Source organism: Phascolarctos cinereus, unplaced genomic scaffold (assembly GCF_003287225.1).
Source record: "Phascolarctos cinereus isolate Bilbo 61053 unplaced genomic scaffold, phaCin_HiC Scaffold_5;HRSCAF=322, whole genome shotgun sequence".
Classification (NCBI taxonomy): domain Eukaryota; kingdom Metazoa; phylum Chordata; class Mammalia; order Diprotodontia; family Phascolarctidae; genus Phascolarctos; species Phascolarctos cinereus.
The window spans coordinates 46,649,916-46,663,949 of record NW_027555958.1 but is presented as its reverse complement, the minus strand read 5'-3'; positions in this window follow the sequence as shown (position 1 = coordinate 46,663,949).

The following is a 14,034-nucleotide window of genomic DNA, read 5'->3' as shown; positions in this document are numbered from 1 at the left end:
TTTACTAGCTGTGTGACCCTGGGCAAGTCATTAACCCCATTGCCTAACAAAAAAAGAAAAAAGAAAAAAAAGAGAAGTTAAATAAATCAAATGTAAATTAATTCCCACACAGAGAATGAAAGAATCCAGAAAATGCCTTAGTCAACAATACTTGCTTTATTTGCCAGAGACAGAGAAATGTCTGTCAAAGACAATACCAGGCTAGAATATGAACTGTGTGGAAATGCTATAAAGAAGAATTATAGATAACTATTAGGAATATAATCCTATAAAGCAATGAAAAGCAAGAGAGGGTCAAAGCGGTTAAAATAAAGCTTGGCAAGATATCTAACTACACAAAGTCATCCCGGTGATATTCAAGGATGTAGAAGAACACAAATAGAAAAATGGGAACTATTTACAAAAAAAATCATTTCCACACACTTCTCTAAGCCTCCTAGAATCACCATATTTCAACCCTACAATCGTAGTCCCTGACATAGAAATGGCACTAAAGAAATAGCAGTGGGATTTGACCAAGGAAATAAAGAAATCTGTTCTGGAGATTATACAATTCTGAAGACATTAAGGGACTAACATACAAAATATCTGCAGGAGGAAAAGATACGAAAGGTGTGGAAAAAATTGTTGACGGAGAGAACATCAGTGACCACTAACCCCTGTAGCTTCTCTCCTATCTATATTAAATTTTTATAAAATCATCTGCATTAATTGAAGGTATCCTTGATGGTGATATTAACAGGGAATAAGCAGGCTTTCTAAAGCAATATTCAACAATTTACATAATTGACACCGATGTCAAAATTGACTGAAAGATGTAGGATGTAAAATCCCATTGTTTGAGGCAATTAGGTGGCTCAGCAGATAGAGCTCTGGATCTGGAGTCAGGAAAACCTGAATTCAAATCCACCCTCAGATACCAACATCTGTCTGCTTCAGCTTCCTTATCTGTAAAATGGGGATAATAATAGCACCTACATCCCAAGATTGTTAGGATTGGATGAGATACTATTTGTAAACCACTTTGCAAACCTTAAAACACTATATAAATGCTAACTATAGTTATTATTGCGGATTATGAAAAGCATTTGGTTTAATCAAGCAATGGGCCCTTTTTACGAGGTGTTTCCCATCTGTCTGTTAAGATCTTTCAGGATTTGTTGGAAGAGGTAACAACAGAAATTACCCTGGTGGGTGACCCTTTGATAATAAGCGTCAGGTGAGGCATCAAGCAGAGATGTTTGCTCTCCAAAAGTATTTGCTGTTGTAATGGAGAGCTAGCAAGGGTCCACGCTAAGGAGAGTGAAGACCTCCAGATGCTCCTATTTGTAGATGATATCATCAAATCCCAAAACATTGCAAAGCCTCCTGAGAGATTTTTAATCACTCAAAGAAATTTAACTTGTCTGTCCACACAGGGAAGACCAAATGGATGAAAATGTTTATTGTGTAGTTTCAACATGCATCTGAATGAACAGCCTATAGATCTTTCCAACAGTATACACACACACACCCCAAATGGTACAAATGGGACACTAATTTAGGCCAGAGTTGAAAAGGAGAGCAGGCTGGATTGCTTTCCAGAAACTATGAAACTCTTACTGACCCCAAGCTTTCTATGAGAGCTTTCCCCTCCTCCCCGCAACATGGGAGACTGGCCAACAAAATCCCAGTTCTTTGAACATGTGCAACATGATGTGCCTGATGTCAATCTACGTAAATAGTTGGTGAGCCTGTTTCTAGAAATGTATGAGGATAGTGCCTTTTCCCAGACCATGTGCAGGTATTTTTTTTTAAACACAAATGAACAGAGCTTTATCTTCCTGGCAGCATTCACTGAAAAGGAGGAAGTATTGTGAGCCTCTAAGGAAAAGTTGCACAGAGACAGGTACTGCTGCAGCTGGCCTGTCTCCCCACCCAGCCCCCATGGGAGCACAAATTCATTGCGCAGTGGGTTTTTATTTGTTTGTTTTTTGTCTTTTTTGTGTCTATTTCCTTATTTTAGATGAATAAGTATCAGAGATGGAATAGAACAGGTTGTGACCGAGGGAGCTTTAAGTGTTTGGAAGAACACCAGAGATCTAACATCTGGTTTCCATGTCTAGTAGAAGATACAGCCCCTCAGGGTTATTGATAGAATCCTGAAGGGAGAAGCAGTCATTGCTTTCTAGGGACCCAGCCTGCCTATTAGAGGGGAGTTAGGAGAGATAATCCAGACGGGGATGCTTCCCATATTTAATCCACACTTGTTATTTTATTGGTATAGAAAACTTCCGGTGAAGAAACTCTACAACTACAACAAAAACTTTAAATCTGAAGAGAAAATGGCCTACCCATTAGTAAATTTTTGTGCAAATTGTCTGTTGGTTTTTTTTTTTTTGGCTAGACAACGGGGTTAAGGGTCACACAGCTAGTAAGTGTTATGTGTCTGAGGCCGGATTTGAGCTCAGGTCCTCCTGACTGCAGGGCCAGTGCTCTATTCACTGTGCCACCTAGCTGCCCCCAGATTAGCTTTGATAAAGGACATTAAAGCCTGTAATCCAGAGTTGTAATTGCTGCAAGCCCAAGTGTTCCTTATACATGTACCTTCCTGCTATGTTTCAGTAAGCTTGTGTCCACTCCCCTTGCTCCATGGATACTTGTACACTGAATATAGAATGTACCCTCAGTTTACAGGAGGAGTATTATGTTATTCTAGCTTTGCCTTATGTTTAATAAGTGTTTCTGAGATAATTGAGCTCATTTTGGCTGATTTGTTAAATGGGAAGTGTACCAGTGGGGGCTCAGGAGCCCCAGTTATGAGTAGTGTAAGTCTAGCTCCTGCACCCTTCAGAGAGTGTTATTGCAGCATGCACACTCACTCTGGAATCCTTGGCCTGCCAGCATGAGGGCAGGTCGGATGATTGAACCAGCCCAGAGAGAAAAAAGAAGGGAACAGGAAAGGGGAGTGGGGAGGGGTCAGACACCACATATCCACTGCACTGCAAAAGGCGTGGAAAAACATCCGGAAGATAGAATTAATTATCCAGAGCAGAGCTATTGAAAAAAAAAGTCTGAGTTGCTGCGAAGAAAACACCTGTCATGTGACCCATATCCAGGTGAAGCTAGCATCAGGCTTTTGCCCAAACAATATACTTAAAGTTAGGCTGTCAGATGAAAGCAAGAGAGACCTGGTTACAGCAGGAAGAAGTGATAGCCTGAGGGAAGAAACAAACCACAAAAACACGGAACTAGAGAACCATGGCCACCTGGGGCAGTGGTCTCCAAAGTGGAGTGTGCACACCCTTCGGGGTACGAAAGAGGAGCCACCGATGGGCTGGAACAAAACAGAACTGCTGTCTCTGTTTTGTGTTATCTAAAGAAAGAAATTAAGCTTTACGACTATGAATGTATAGATTGAAACCAATGCCCTCATTAATCCCATATCACGGACAGTCATGTGCTGTATGTCATCGGTCAGCCGGATCAAAGACAGCTCCACAACACAGAAAGATTAGCACTGTAACAACCCTCTCTCGTTGTTTGCTTTCAGAGGACAGTTATGCATAGAAGTTTATGTGCCCGGTTAAGTGGATTTATGGAATATATTATCTAGCTTTAACTTTAACGAAGTCGGACGACTTGAAAAGATTCCTACTGAGAAATACTAAATGAAAGATAATGCTAATAAAGTGAGCCCCGAGCAAAAAGTGAATGGCGGGGTTTCTACTCCTAACTTGAGCCCATTAGCTATATAGGAAGCAAAAACAAAACAAAATAAAACAAAAACACAACAAAACAACCCCAATGATGGTGATATAATTAGACTTTTCTTTCCCCCCCTTTTTTTTGAGTCAATCAGGATAAGTGACTTGCCTAGGATCACACAGCTAGTAAGTGTCTGAGAATAGATTTGCACTCAGGTCTTCCCTTGTTGCTTAAAACAAAACTGTGTCATATATTAAAACTCTCATATAGGTACACTTACAAAACTAGGAAACAGAATTTTCTAACATGTTAAAAATCTTCCAACTAAAACATTTCACTGGATTTTAAACTGTTGTTTATTGTAAAAAATATATAATAATACACCACCTTCTGATTAGTTTACAAGAACAACTGATTGATATCAGAAGGAGGAATTTTTTTTTAGTAAGATTTGAACAAAAGCTTTTGCATCAATGGTTATTAGGATTGAGAAACACATATCGTTAGTAAACACAGCCAATGATGTACTTCTATTTGGATCTATGTCTTTTCATTGGACACCTTTTTTTCAGCAAGCATTGCAATAAATAAAACTTAGAAGCAAACCTTTGAGTTACTATGTCACAAAGTGTTAAAAAAAACTTTCAAAAATAATAAAACATATCCAATTATATTGTTTTCATTTATAAAATGACATTTTATGGTAAAAGTAAAAATAGTTTTTGTATTGGTAATAGATAAAATAAAAATAATTTTATAATAGTGTCTTTAACATCTTTATCTCATATTTTAAAAATTCTATTTTGATGTATGTTCTATAATTTGTACATAATATATTATCTCAGTAGTGTAGGCATAGAATTTATTTATTTTTATTTTTTTCCTTAATAGTATTTTTTCCAATTACACGTAAAGATAGTTTTCAACATTCATTTCTGTAAAATTTTGAGTTCCAAATTTTTCTCCCTCCTCCTCCCCAAGACAGCAAGGAATTTGATATAGATTATACATGTACAATCATATTTAAACATATTTCCACATTAGACATGTTTTGAAAGAAGAATCAGAACAAAAGGGAAAAACCATAAGAAAGAAAAAACAACACAAAAAGTGAAAATAGGTGTGCTTTGATCAGCATTCAGACTCCATAGTTCTTTCTCTGGATGTGGTTAGCATTTTCTACAATGAGTCTTTTGGAATTGTCTTAGATCATTGTATTGCTGAGCAGTCCTAAGTGTATCATAGTTAATCGTTGTACAATGTTGCTGTTGCTGTGTACAATGTTCTCCTAGTTCTGCTCACTTCACTCAGTGTCAGTTCATATAAGTCTTTCCAGGTTTTTCTGAAATCCACCTGCTTATCATTTCTTCTAGAACAATAATATTCCATTACATTCATATACCATTCATTCCCCAATTGATGGGTATCCCCTCAATTTCTAATTCTTTGCCACCACAAAAAGAGCTGCTATAATTATTTTTGTACATATGCTCCCTTTCCCTTTTTTGTGGTTTCTTTGGGACACAGGCCTAGAAGTGATACTGCTGTATCTAAAGGGTATACACAGTTTTATAGCCCTTTGGGCATAGTTCCAAATTGGTCTCCAGAATGATTGGATCAGTTCACAACTCCACCAATAATGCATTAGTATTCCAGTTTTCCCACATCTTCTCCAACAGTTATCATTTCTCCTTATCTGTCATATTAGCCAATCTGATAAGTGTGAGGTAGTACCTCAGAGTTGTTTTAGCAGGCATAGAATTTAAAAATAAATATACCTATATTGTGACTCTGTGCTGAACTTTGTTTTAGCAATGGAATGTGTGCTATTAGAAAAGTTTGGAGACACTGTCCTTGATACATTCAGATAAGGGCAACCAGTCCCTAAACACCTGAAGAAGCCTGGAGGGCATCATTGAATTCTAACACTAAGCTAACTAAAGATCCTAATGATGGTTCCAAGTCATTAAGAAAAGTGTAAATAATATTCAAAAATCAGGAAATGAGTTTGTACTTTCATAAACTATTTATTTAATATCTATTTGTGTACAGATCCTATGTGGGAAGTGGTAAAGAATTCAGAAAAGCCTTGATTCCTGCCTTCATAGAATTTATAATCTGTAAAGATTTTCTTTAGGAAGGCTTAAAATAATTCTTTTTTAAAGAATTGATACATTGTAAGATTATAGATCTGCAGCTGAAAGTACAGCGTCCAGCACATTGTAGGTATTTAAAACATTCTTGATGATTGATGACTGGAGGAGACCTCAGAAGTCATTTAGTCCAAACCGCCTTGCCCCATCCCCATTTTCAGGTAAGGAAACTGAGGCCCAGAAGGGAAAGTTTAAGGACTTGCTTAAGATAGTAAAGTATTAGAGTCAGGATTTGCCACCCTAAGTCCGTCTGTGTAACAAGGACATGAACCTATCACCAACCAGTGTGTCAGAGGTTCTCCTCTAGACTGACTCTCCTGGCTCCTCAGTTGAAAACCAGCAATTCACAACATTATAGAAGGAAATTTTATTGACAAAAAGGTGGTTGGGGGGGAGATAAACAAAGCTGAAAACTATGAATGCATAATGATTAGTTCCAAAGATTTAATTCACTCTTTATGGTTTTGAGAAGCTTTATGAATTTCCTGAGTCAATTAGAGTTGTAGATAGGATGGTGCCTCTCAAGTTGTGGTACCCAGGGGCTGGGTAGGGGCTCATAGCTCTCTGCTGCCTTCCAACTGTTCTAACATAGCTCTAGTCATGTGGTTCTCACTTTTACCATTAGCTACCCACAGGGTTCTCCAGGTAGCCCTTTTTCTCCTTTAGTTGTTCTTTTGCTCAAAAAGGTAAAAAAAACCCTCCTCTATGGAGTAGTCTTTCTTCCCTTAGGCATAGTCTTAGCTACTAAGGGGGTAAAAAAAAAAGAGTTTTGACAGGAAATATAAGTGCATCCATTGCTCTCGGCAGCCTCTGTTATATACCAGTATCCCCAGAAAGCAGGACTTAATTCATTATCCAGCTTTGAGAGAGTCAGTTATCAATTCTGTGTTCTGATATGATAACTACAAATCTTGATGCCTTTTCCCGCCTGACATTTGGGAGGAGCATCTCCCACCCAAGGAAACATTCCTGGATTATTTAGGAGCCAGCAAGGCAGCTCATTTTCTCCCTTGTCATCTCTCTTAAGGACCTGGGTGGGATTATTCTGATCATGCATAGCTATCAAAAGTCTTGGCCCATTCACCAGTCCTGCCTAGGGTGAGGTCTGTGTTTCTAGCAGTCCTCAGGCAGGCAAATCATCTGGTTCTCACCTTTGGTTTTCCCAAGCAATTCAATGGGAAAGAGGGAAGGGGAGGAGAGCTCAGCACCTGCAACATTTGCTATCCTAGGTAACAAATTGATAATCTCCGCAAATTATACCAGATATTGTTCCTACAGAGAGGCAGCTGTGGTGTCAAACTCAAATAAAGCTGAGGGACCACTTATCCATAAAGATCCCTGAGAGTCACATATAGAGTTGGTTTTAAAATGTAACATTACTACATTTTATTGGATTTTCGTGTATTTTGTTAAATCTTTCTCAATTACATTTTAATCTGGTTCAGACTGCACTTAGAGGTGCTGTAAGCCTGCTGAGGTCTCTGTGCTCTGCTCTGAGCAACCTTCCATGATCAGAAGGTACCATTCTGTATTGGTGGAAGGAGTTTTCTCATCTGAGAGTTCACCTTTCTTCTCATCTAAGCTTAGCACAGTGCCTGACACATAGTAGGACTTAAATGCTTATTTCCTGCCGAAACTCTATCCATACTAAATTCATACCAATGAAATCACAGGTGCACTCCCTATCCATGTCCTACTATTAATCATAAAAATAATAATGGCTAGAATTTGCATAGCACTTGAAGGTTTACAAGGGACTTTTACAAATGTCATCTCATTTTATCGTGTTCATACAAAAAACATTTGTCTACATATAAACATTATATAGTCTATGATATATGTATATATGATATAAAGAATATATGAAACAGAAATATTGTTTTAAATGTGACTTTGAGTGAATAAGTCATTTTGACTATTATACATATCCAAATTTACTATAAAGGACATATGAAGAAAGACGTTATCTGCATCCAGAGAAAGAACTGATAAGAACTATATATAGAATAATTTTACATATTTACATACATATATACACACACCTGTGTGTGTGTGTGTGTGTGTGTGTGTGTGTGTGTGTATACACACACATACCCATTTGGTGGGGGTGGGAAGAAAAAAAGAAAAAAGAAATTAACATGATAGCTTCATCATATATTTAAAAGGAATAGTAAGTTGTACATAATGGATTTTCAGTTTTATGTGAAATCATCTTTTTATTATAATATGCTATAAAAATGCTTGCCTTATTAAATTAAATTAATTAAATTAAAATTAAATTATAATAAATTAAAAATAAATAAATGTGAGGGGAGAGAGTATATGATGTTCATGCCTAGTACAGTCACATCTAGTAGATTTTGTACACACTCTCTTAGTTACCTACCATTCTCCACAGGCTGCAGTCTGCTCCAGGGCCAGGCATCACCTACTTGCTGCATCTGTGACATCTTCATTCATTCTCAGAGCACCATAGGCTGCCCATAGAATCCAAGCATAACTTGCTGCTGCTATGCCCTGTTTTTTAATTTATGGGGGAGAAGAGTTTTGACCACAGTCAGTCAGTCAATAAGCATTTATTAAGCCCTACTGTGTGCTAGGCTCTGTACTAAGCCAGGGATACAAAGAAAGGTAAAGGACCATCCCTGTCCTTGAGGAGCTCACATTCTAATGGGGCAGACAACATGCCAGCACAACCACAGATAAGCAAGCTCTATGCAGGCTAAATGTGAAACAATCGACTAGAATTAAGAGGGGGTGGGTGGGAAAGGCTTCCTGTAGAAGGTAGGATTTTAGCTGGAACTTGAAGGAAGACAGGAAGCCTGGAGGCAGAGATTAATAAGAGAGCATTCTGGAAATGGAGGACAGCCAATAACAATTCGTAGAGCTGAGAGATGAATTGTCTTGTTTGGGGAATGCAGTGACCAGTACACAAGCTGTGGAACCCAGAAGGCTATCAAGGTCTGTCTTTGGTAGAGAATCACATATTCACCATATTTATGTCACCAGGCAGGTAACATTCCTCCATCTGCCCGTTACTACTAAGTAGTTGTGGTGGTGATGAGGTAATAGCCCAGGAGGGGAGAGGAATGAGCATTTATTAAGTGCCTACTGTGTGCCAGGCACGGCACTAAATGCTTTACGATTATTATTTCATTTTATCCTTAAAACAGTTTTAACCCTGCAAGGTATTTGTCATTATTCCCAATTTATAGTTGAGGAAATAAAGGCAAACAGAAGTTAAATGACTTGCTCTGATGTAAGTGTCTGAGGCTGGATTTGAATTCAGGTCTTCCTAACTCTAGGTCCAATGCTCTATCCACTACCTTAGGGGAAGTATATGTGTGTGTGAATATACATATATCCACATACATACACATATACACATACGTACATGTATACACACATATGTGTGTGTGTAATATATATATATATATATATATATATATATATATATATATATATATATATATATATAATTTGAGGCTTGACAGGGGCTGCTCTTGGTTTAGTATCTTTCCTCAATTCAATTTAAAGAACATTTATTAAATTCATACCATGTACAAGTCTTGGGAACGCAGAGACAACAATGAGAAAATACTGAGGGGTTACAATACATACACAAGGAAATAAAACACATGCAAAGCAACATAAAGTTGTTGAAAGAGGGCCCAAAAGTCGCTCACTGGGAGGATCAGGAAAGGCCACCTCTGGGAAGGGTCACCTGAATGCTAAGAATTCTGTGAGGTTGAGAGGGGGAGCACATTCTAGATCTGGATAGGTAGGGAAGGAGGAATCCACTTGTGCTAAGGCCTGGCAGTGAGATGTCACGTGCAGAGAACAGGTAGCAGGTCAGTTTGTAACAGAGAGTATGTGAAGCGGAATAACATGAAATCAAACTGAAAAGGTAGTGGGGGCCAGACGGACAGGTTCATATGTGAGGCTGAGTATTCTGCATTTTATCCTTGAGGGAAAAGGCAACCAGAGTTTTTGAGTATGGCCAGATGGATGGAGACATTGTTAGATCTGCATCTGAAGACTAACGATTTGGAAGCCATGTGGAGAATACATTAGATAAGGCATAGGCTGGGGGCAAGGGGCAGGGAGGCTAATTGCAGGTTCTTGCCAGGATCCAGGTGAGAGATGATGAGGGCCTGAAACAGGGTGGAGGTTATGGTAGTGGAGAGGAGAAAAGAGAAAGGAGAAAGGTTGGTTAGGTGGAGATGAAGAGACTTAGCAACTGGGAGCTGAGGATGAGGGAAGAATCAGGAATAAAGACAGGGGCTGTTTCGTTTTTGTCTCTGTATTGCCAGCACCCAACATGGCACCTGGCACAGAGTAGGGATAGCAGATGGGGACTGGACCTGTGATTTCACTGATACAGGAAACTCTCTCTACCAATACAGGCTGGCACCTTCTCTGCAATCTATGGTCTTAGACACTTGCCCAGAGCATAGAGAGGTTTAAGTAACTTGCTTAAAGCCAATAGGAAGGAGTCAGAGGAAGGATTTGAACTCAGGTTCTTCAGGCTCCAAGGCTGGCTCTTTAACCGCCATGGACACTGAATAAATGCTTTATGAATTGTCAGTTCCAAGGTTGGGACTCTTTGTGATTGGAGAGAGGGTGGTGCTAGCAACAGAAATAGGGAATTTGGAGAGGGAAATGACTGACTTCCTGACAACAGCAGGAGCAACAGCATGTATTTTAAAAATACCTACTATGTGTAGGACACTGTGCTAAGTGATGGGTGGTGGGCGGGGGATATCAAGTTTAAAGAATATGTAGTCACCCATCCTCTCAGGGACCCATCAGAGTGCTGCTTCTCATCAGTCTGCTAGTTTGTGTTTTCTAGTGACAGTAAGATGATGTAGCAGGAGCATCACTCAGCTGGAATTCCTGACAATGAACCTGACAATGAATTCCATGACAAGGCAGGTGAGTCCTCTCAGGTATTCTGTGCTAAAGCTATGGCTGCCCTTGTGGGTGTTATTCAGCCCAGTCACAAATCCATGGGTAAGATCATTGAGAAGTTTTGCAATGTTGATAGAATTTTTCCAAAAATTTCGGACAGTAACCACTTAAACCCTCGACATGCCTTTATCTCATAATGGTTCTCTGGGTGTGACCAGTGCTTCTTCCTTGGCCTTCCCCCCCCCCCACTTCCACCATGGTCAGTACTTAACTCATTATTGAGATACTATGAGATACCACATATTTGAAGATGTTGGGCAAAACTGAAACTTCTCAGTGGATGGATAGCTTTAGACTAGTAGCCTCTGGTCTGCCTAATGCATTCAGAAGTCCCTCCTCCTGCTCTAACAATTTTTTTTCATCCAGGTAGACCAGCCCCTCTAAGAAGCTCATATTGCCAATCCCTTCTTTCCATGAGCTGTTGAAAAGTAGTCAGTGTCTGAGAAAACTTTTACTTGAACTCTTTGCTTAAATCAGAGGTTCTTAACCTGGGGTCCAAGGATCCCTAAGGGGTCTGTGGATAGATTTCAGGAGATCTATGAATCTGGATGGGAAAATAATTACAGCCTTATTTTCACCCACCTCTAACTGGAAATTTGCATTTCCTTCGATGGTGAATATAAGCAACAAAACATTATTCTGAGTATGGGTTCATAGGCTTTAATATGCTGTCAAAGGGGTGCATGATGTAAAAAAGGCTGACTTAAATAGGTAGAACTCTACTAGGTCAACATAGTCTTCTTGTCTTCCTCTGTCATGTGGTTCTGAAGGCTTTATCTCTAGAAGTTTAATATGGAAAATCACTGTATACTCAGCAAGCAAGCCAAGGCAAACAGGACTCCTGGCATAGTAACTGGTCCATCTCAGTACAAAGTATTATTCATTAACTCTATCATGACTCATTCATACTAAGGTCATGAACCTTTTCATCAACAGTATAATTTATTTTCCAGTCTTTCCTTACAACTGGAAAACTTTTCACTCACTTCTTGGACTATAGTTTAGAATTCAACACAGAGGTCTTTTCTTTAGCAAAGTCCACATCCCCCAAGAGGCAATTCAGGATTCTCAAGCAATCGTGTGCCATACCAGAATGAATGGCCTTCCATTTTGGGTATGAAACACATCAAATCCAGGCTGTCTGGAAATCCCTAGTTGGCTTAGCCTTTCTGCTTTTGGCACCTATGATTTACATAGTTATTGGCAATTCATATCTCTCCATTCCTTCTAGGAAATAGTATCTCCTAAATATAATGATCATTTCCTGGGGGGAATCCATTCAGGGTACAATTATAATATCTGCCTCTAGGCCCAAGGGCCTTTCTGTGCCATATGGAGATGCACAGTAAGCCATGCCTCACCCCTCTCTTTCAAAAATATTACAAAAGCATTTTTCACTGGGTCCTAGACCAAAGCCTCTGGGTCATTCAGAATGAGAAACATTATCAATTCTTTAACTTATCAATTCCTAAAAATAACCCAGAAACAAAAACCAAAAAAAAAACCACCAAACCTTTTTCCCCCTAGTCAGTCTTAATCACTTCCTTTGAGAAAATTGAATAAAAAGATCAGGAATTCTGTTCTCCAGGATGGTAGAACCAGGCCGATCATAAGCTTTCCAGTCTCCTTATGCCCTTCTCCCTCTCCATATACTCTGCAATCCAGTGACACTGTGGCCATACCCCACTCCTGGACTTCTTTCCCTCCTCATCTCTGCCTCCTGGCTTCAATCATTTTCTCTCATCATTAGGAAGCTATTCTTAACATTAAGCTTAAATGTGCTTCTTTATAATTTCCCTCCCCGTTATTCCTGGTTCTGCTTTCTGTGGCTTAACAGTCTCATCGATCTTCTGCACAAAATTCTTTTCAATACTTGAAGACAGTTACCATGTTCCTTTTGGGTCTTCTCTTCCACAGGCTAAATAGTCTCAATTCCTTTAACAGACTTTTATTTTACTTTATTTTACTTATTATTCAAGATCCTTCCCCACCCTGCTTATCATCCTCCACATAGTCTAGCTTGTCAGTATCCTTCAACTGCAGTGCTCAAACCGAATGCAGTGCTCTAGGGGTGGGTCCGACAAGGGCAAAGGCCAGAAGGACTGTCACTGCCTTGTTCTTGGACGCTTTTTTGCCCTCCCTATCAAATTACTGACTCATACTGAACCTGCAATCTATTGAACCTCCAAGATCATTTTCTGAAAAATTCTTGTTCAACCTTGCCTCCTGTACTTGTAAAATTTTGTTTTTGAGCTCAGGTATAAGACTTTACATTTATCCCTATCGAATCTTTACCTTGTTGCTCAGTCGTGTCTGACCTTTTGTGATCTTGTGGGCATACCAATGCTGTCAGTGGGGTTTTCTTGGCAAAGATACTGGAGTGGTTTGCCCTTTCCTTCTCCGGTGGATTAACAGTGGTTAAGTGACTTGCCCAGCGTCGCACAGTTAATAAGCGTCTGAGGCTAGGTTTGAACTCAGGTCTTTTTGACTCCAGGCCTAGTGCTCTAATTAACTGAACCACCTAGCTGCACCTTTGTCTTATTAGATCCAATTTATCAAGATTTCTGTGGATGCTGCCTCTGTCATCCATGTTAAGTATCCCTCCCAGCTTTGTATCATCTGTACCTCTGATGAACATTCATTTCATCTGTACCTTCATCCAAATCATTGATAAAAATAGTCAACAGGATGAATTCCTGGGGCACTCCACTGGAAACCTCCTGCCACAGTAAGAATAAACCAATGACAACTCTTGGAGTCTGGCAAATCAATCAGCTTTGAATTTTATTATTGTATTATTGGCTAGTTCATGTTGATAGTATTGACTCTTATATCCCTACTCAGGAAACCTAGGAAAATCTACGTGCGTGACTCTCCAGTATACTGAAACCAACTCCCCATTTGCAGTATTCAAGTCACAGCTTTGGGCAGCTAGGTAGCGCAGTGGATAGAGCATCAGGTTTGGAGTCAGTAAGACTCATCTTCCTGAATCCAAATCTGACCTCAGACACTTCTAAGCAATATATCTCTGGGCAAGTGACTTACCCTGGTGTGCCTCAGTTTCCTCATCTGTAAAATGAGCTGGAGAAGGAAATGGCAAACCATTTAAGTATCTCTGCCAAGAAAACCCCAAATGGGGTCAGGAAGAGTTGGACATAATTGAAAAACAACTGGACAACAGAGTTCCTAAAGTTACAGGTGAAAGTTTTATTGAAAAGAAAAA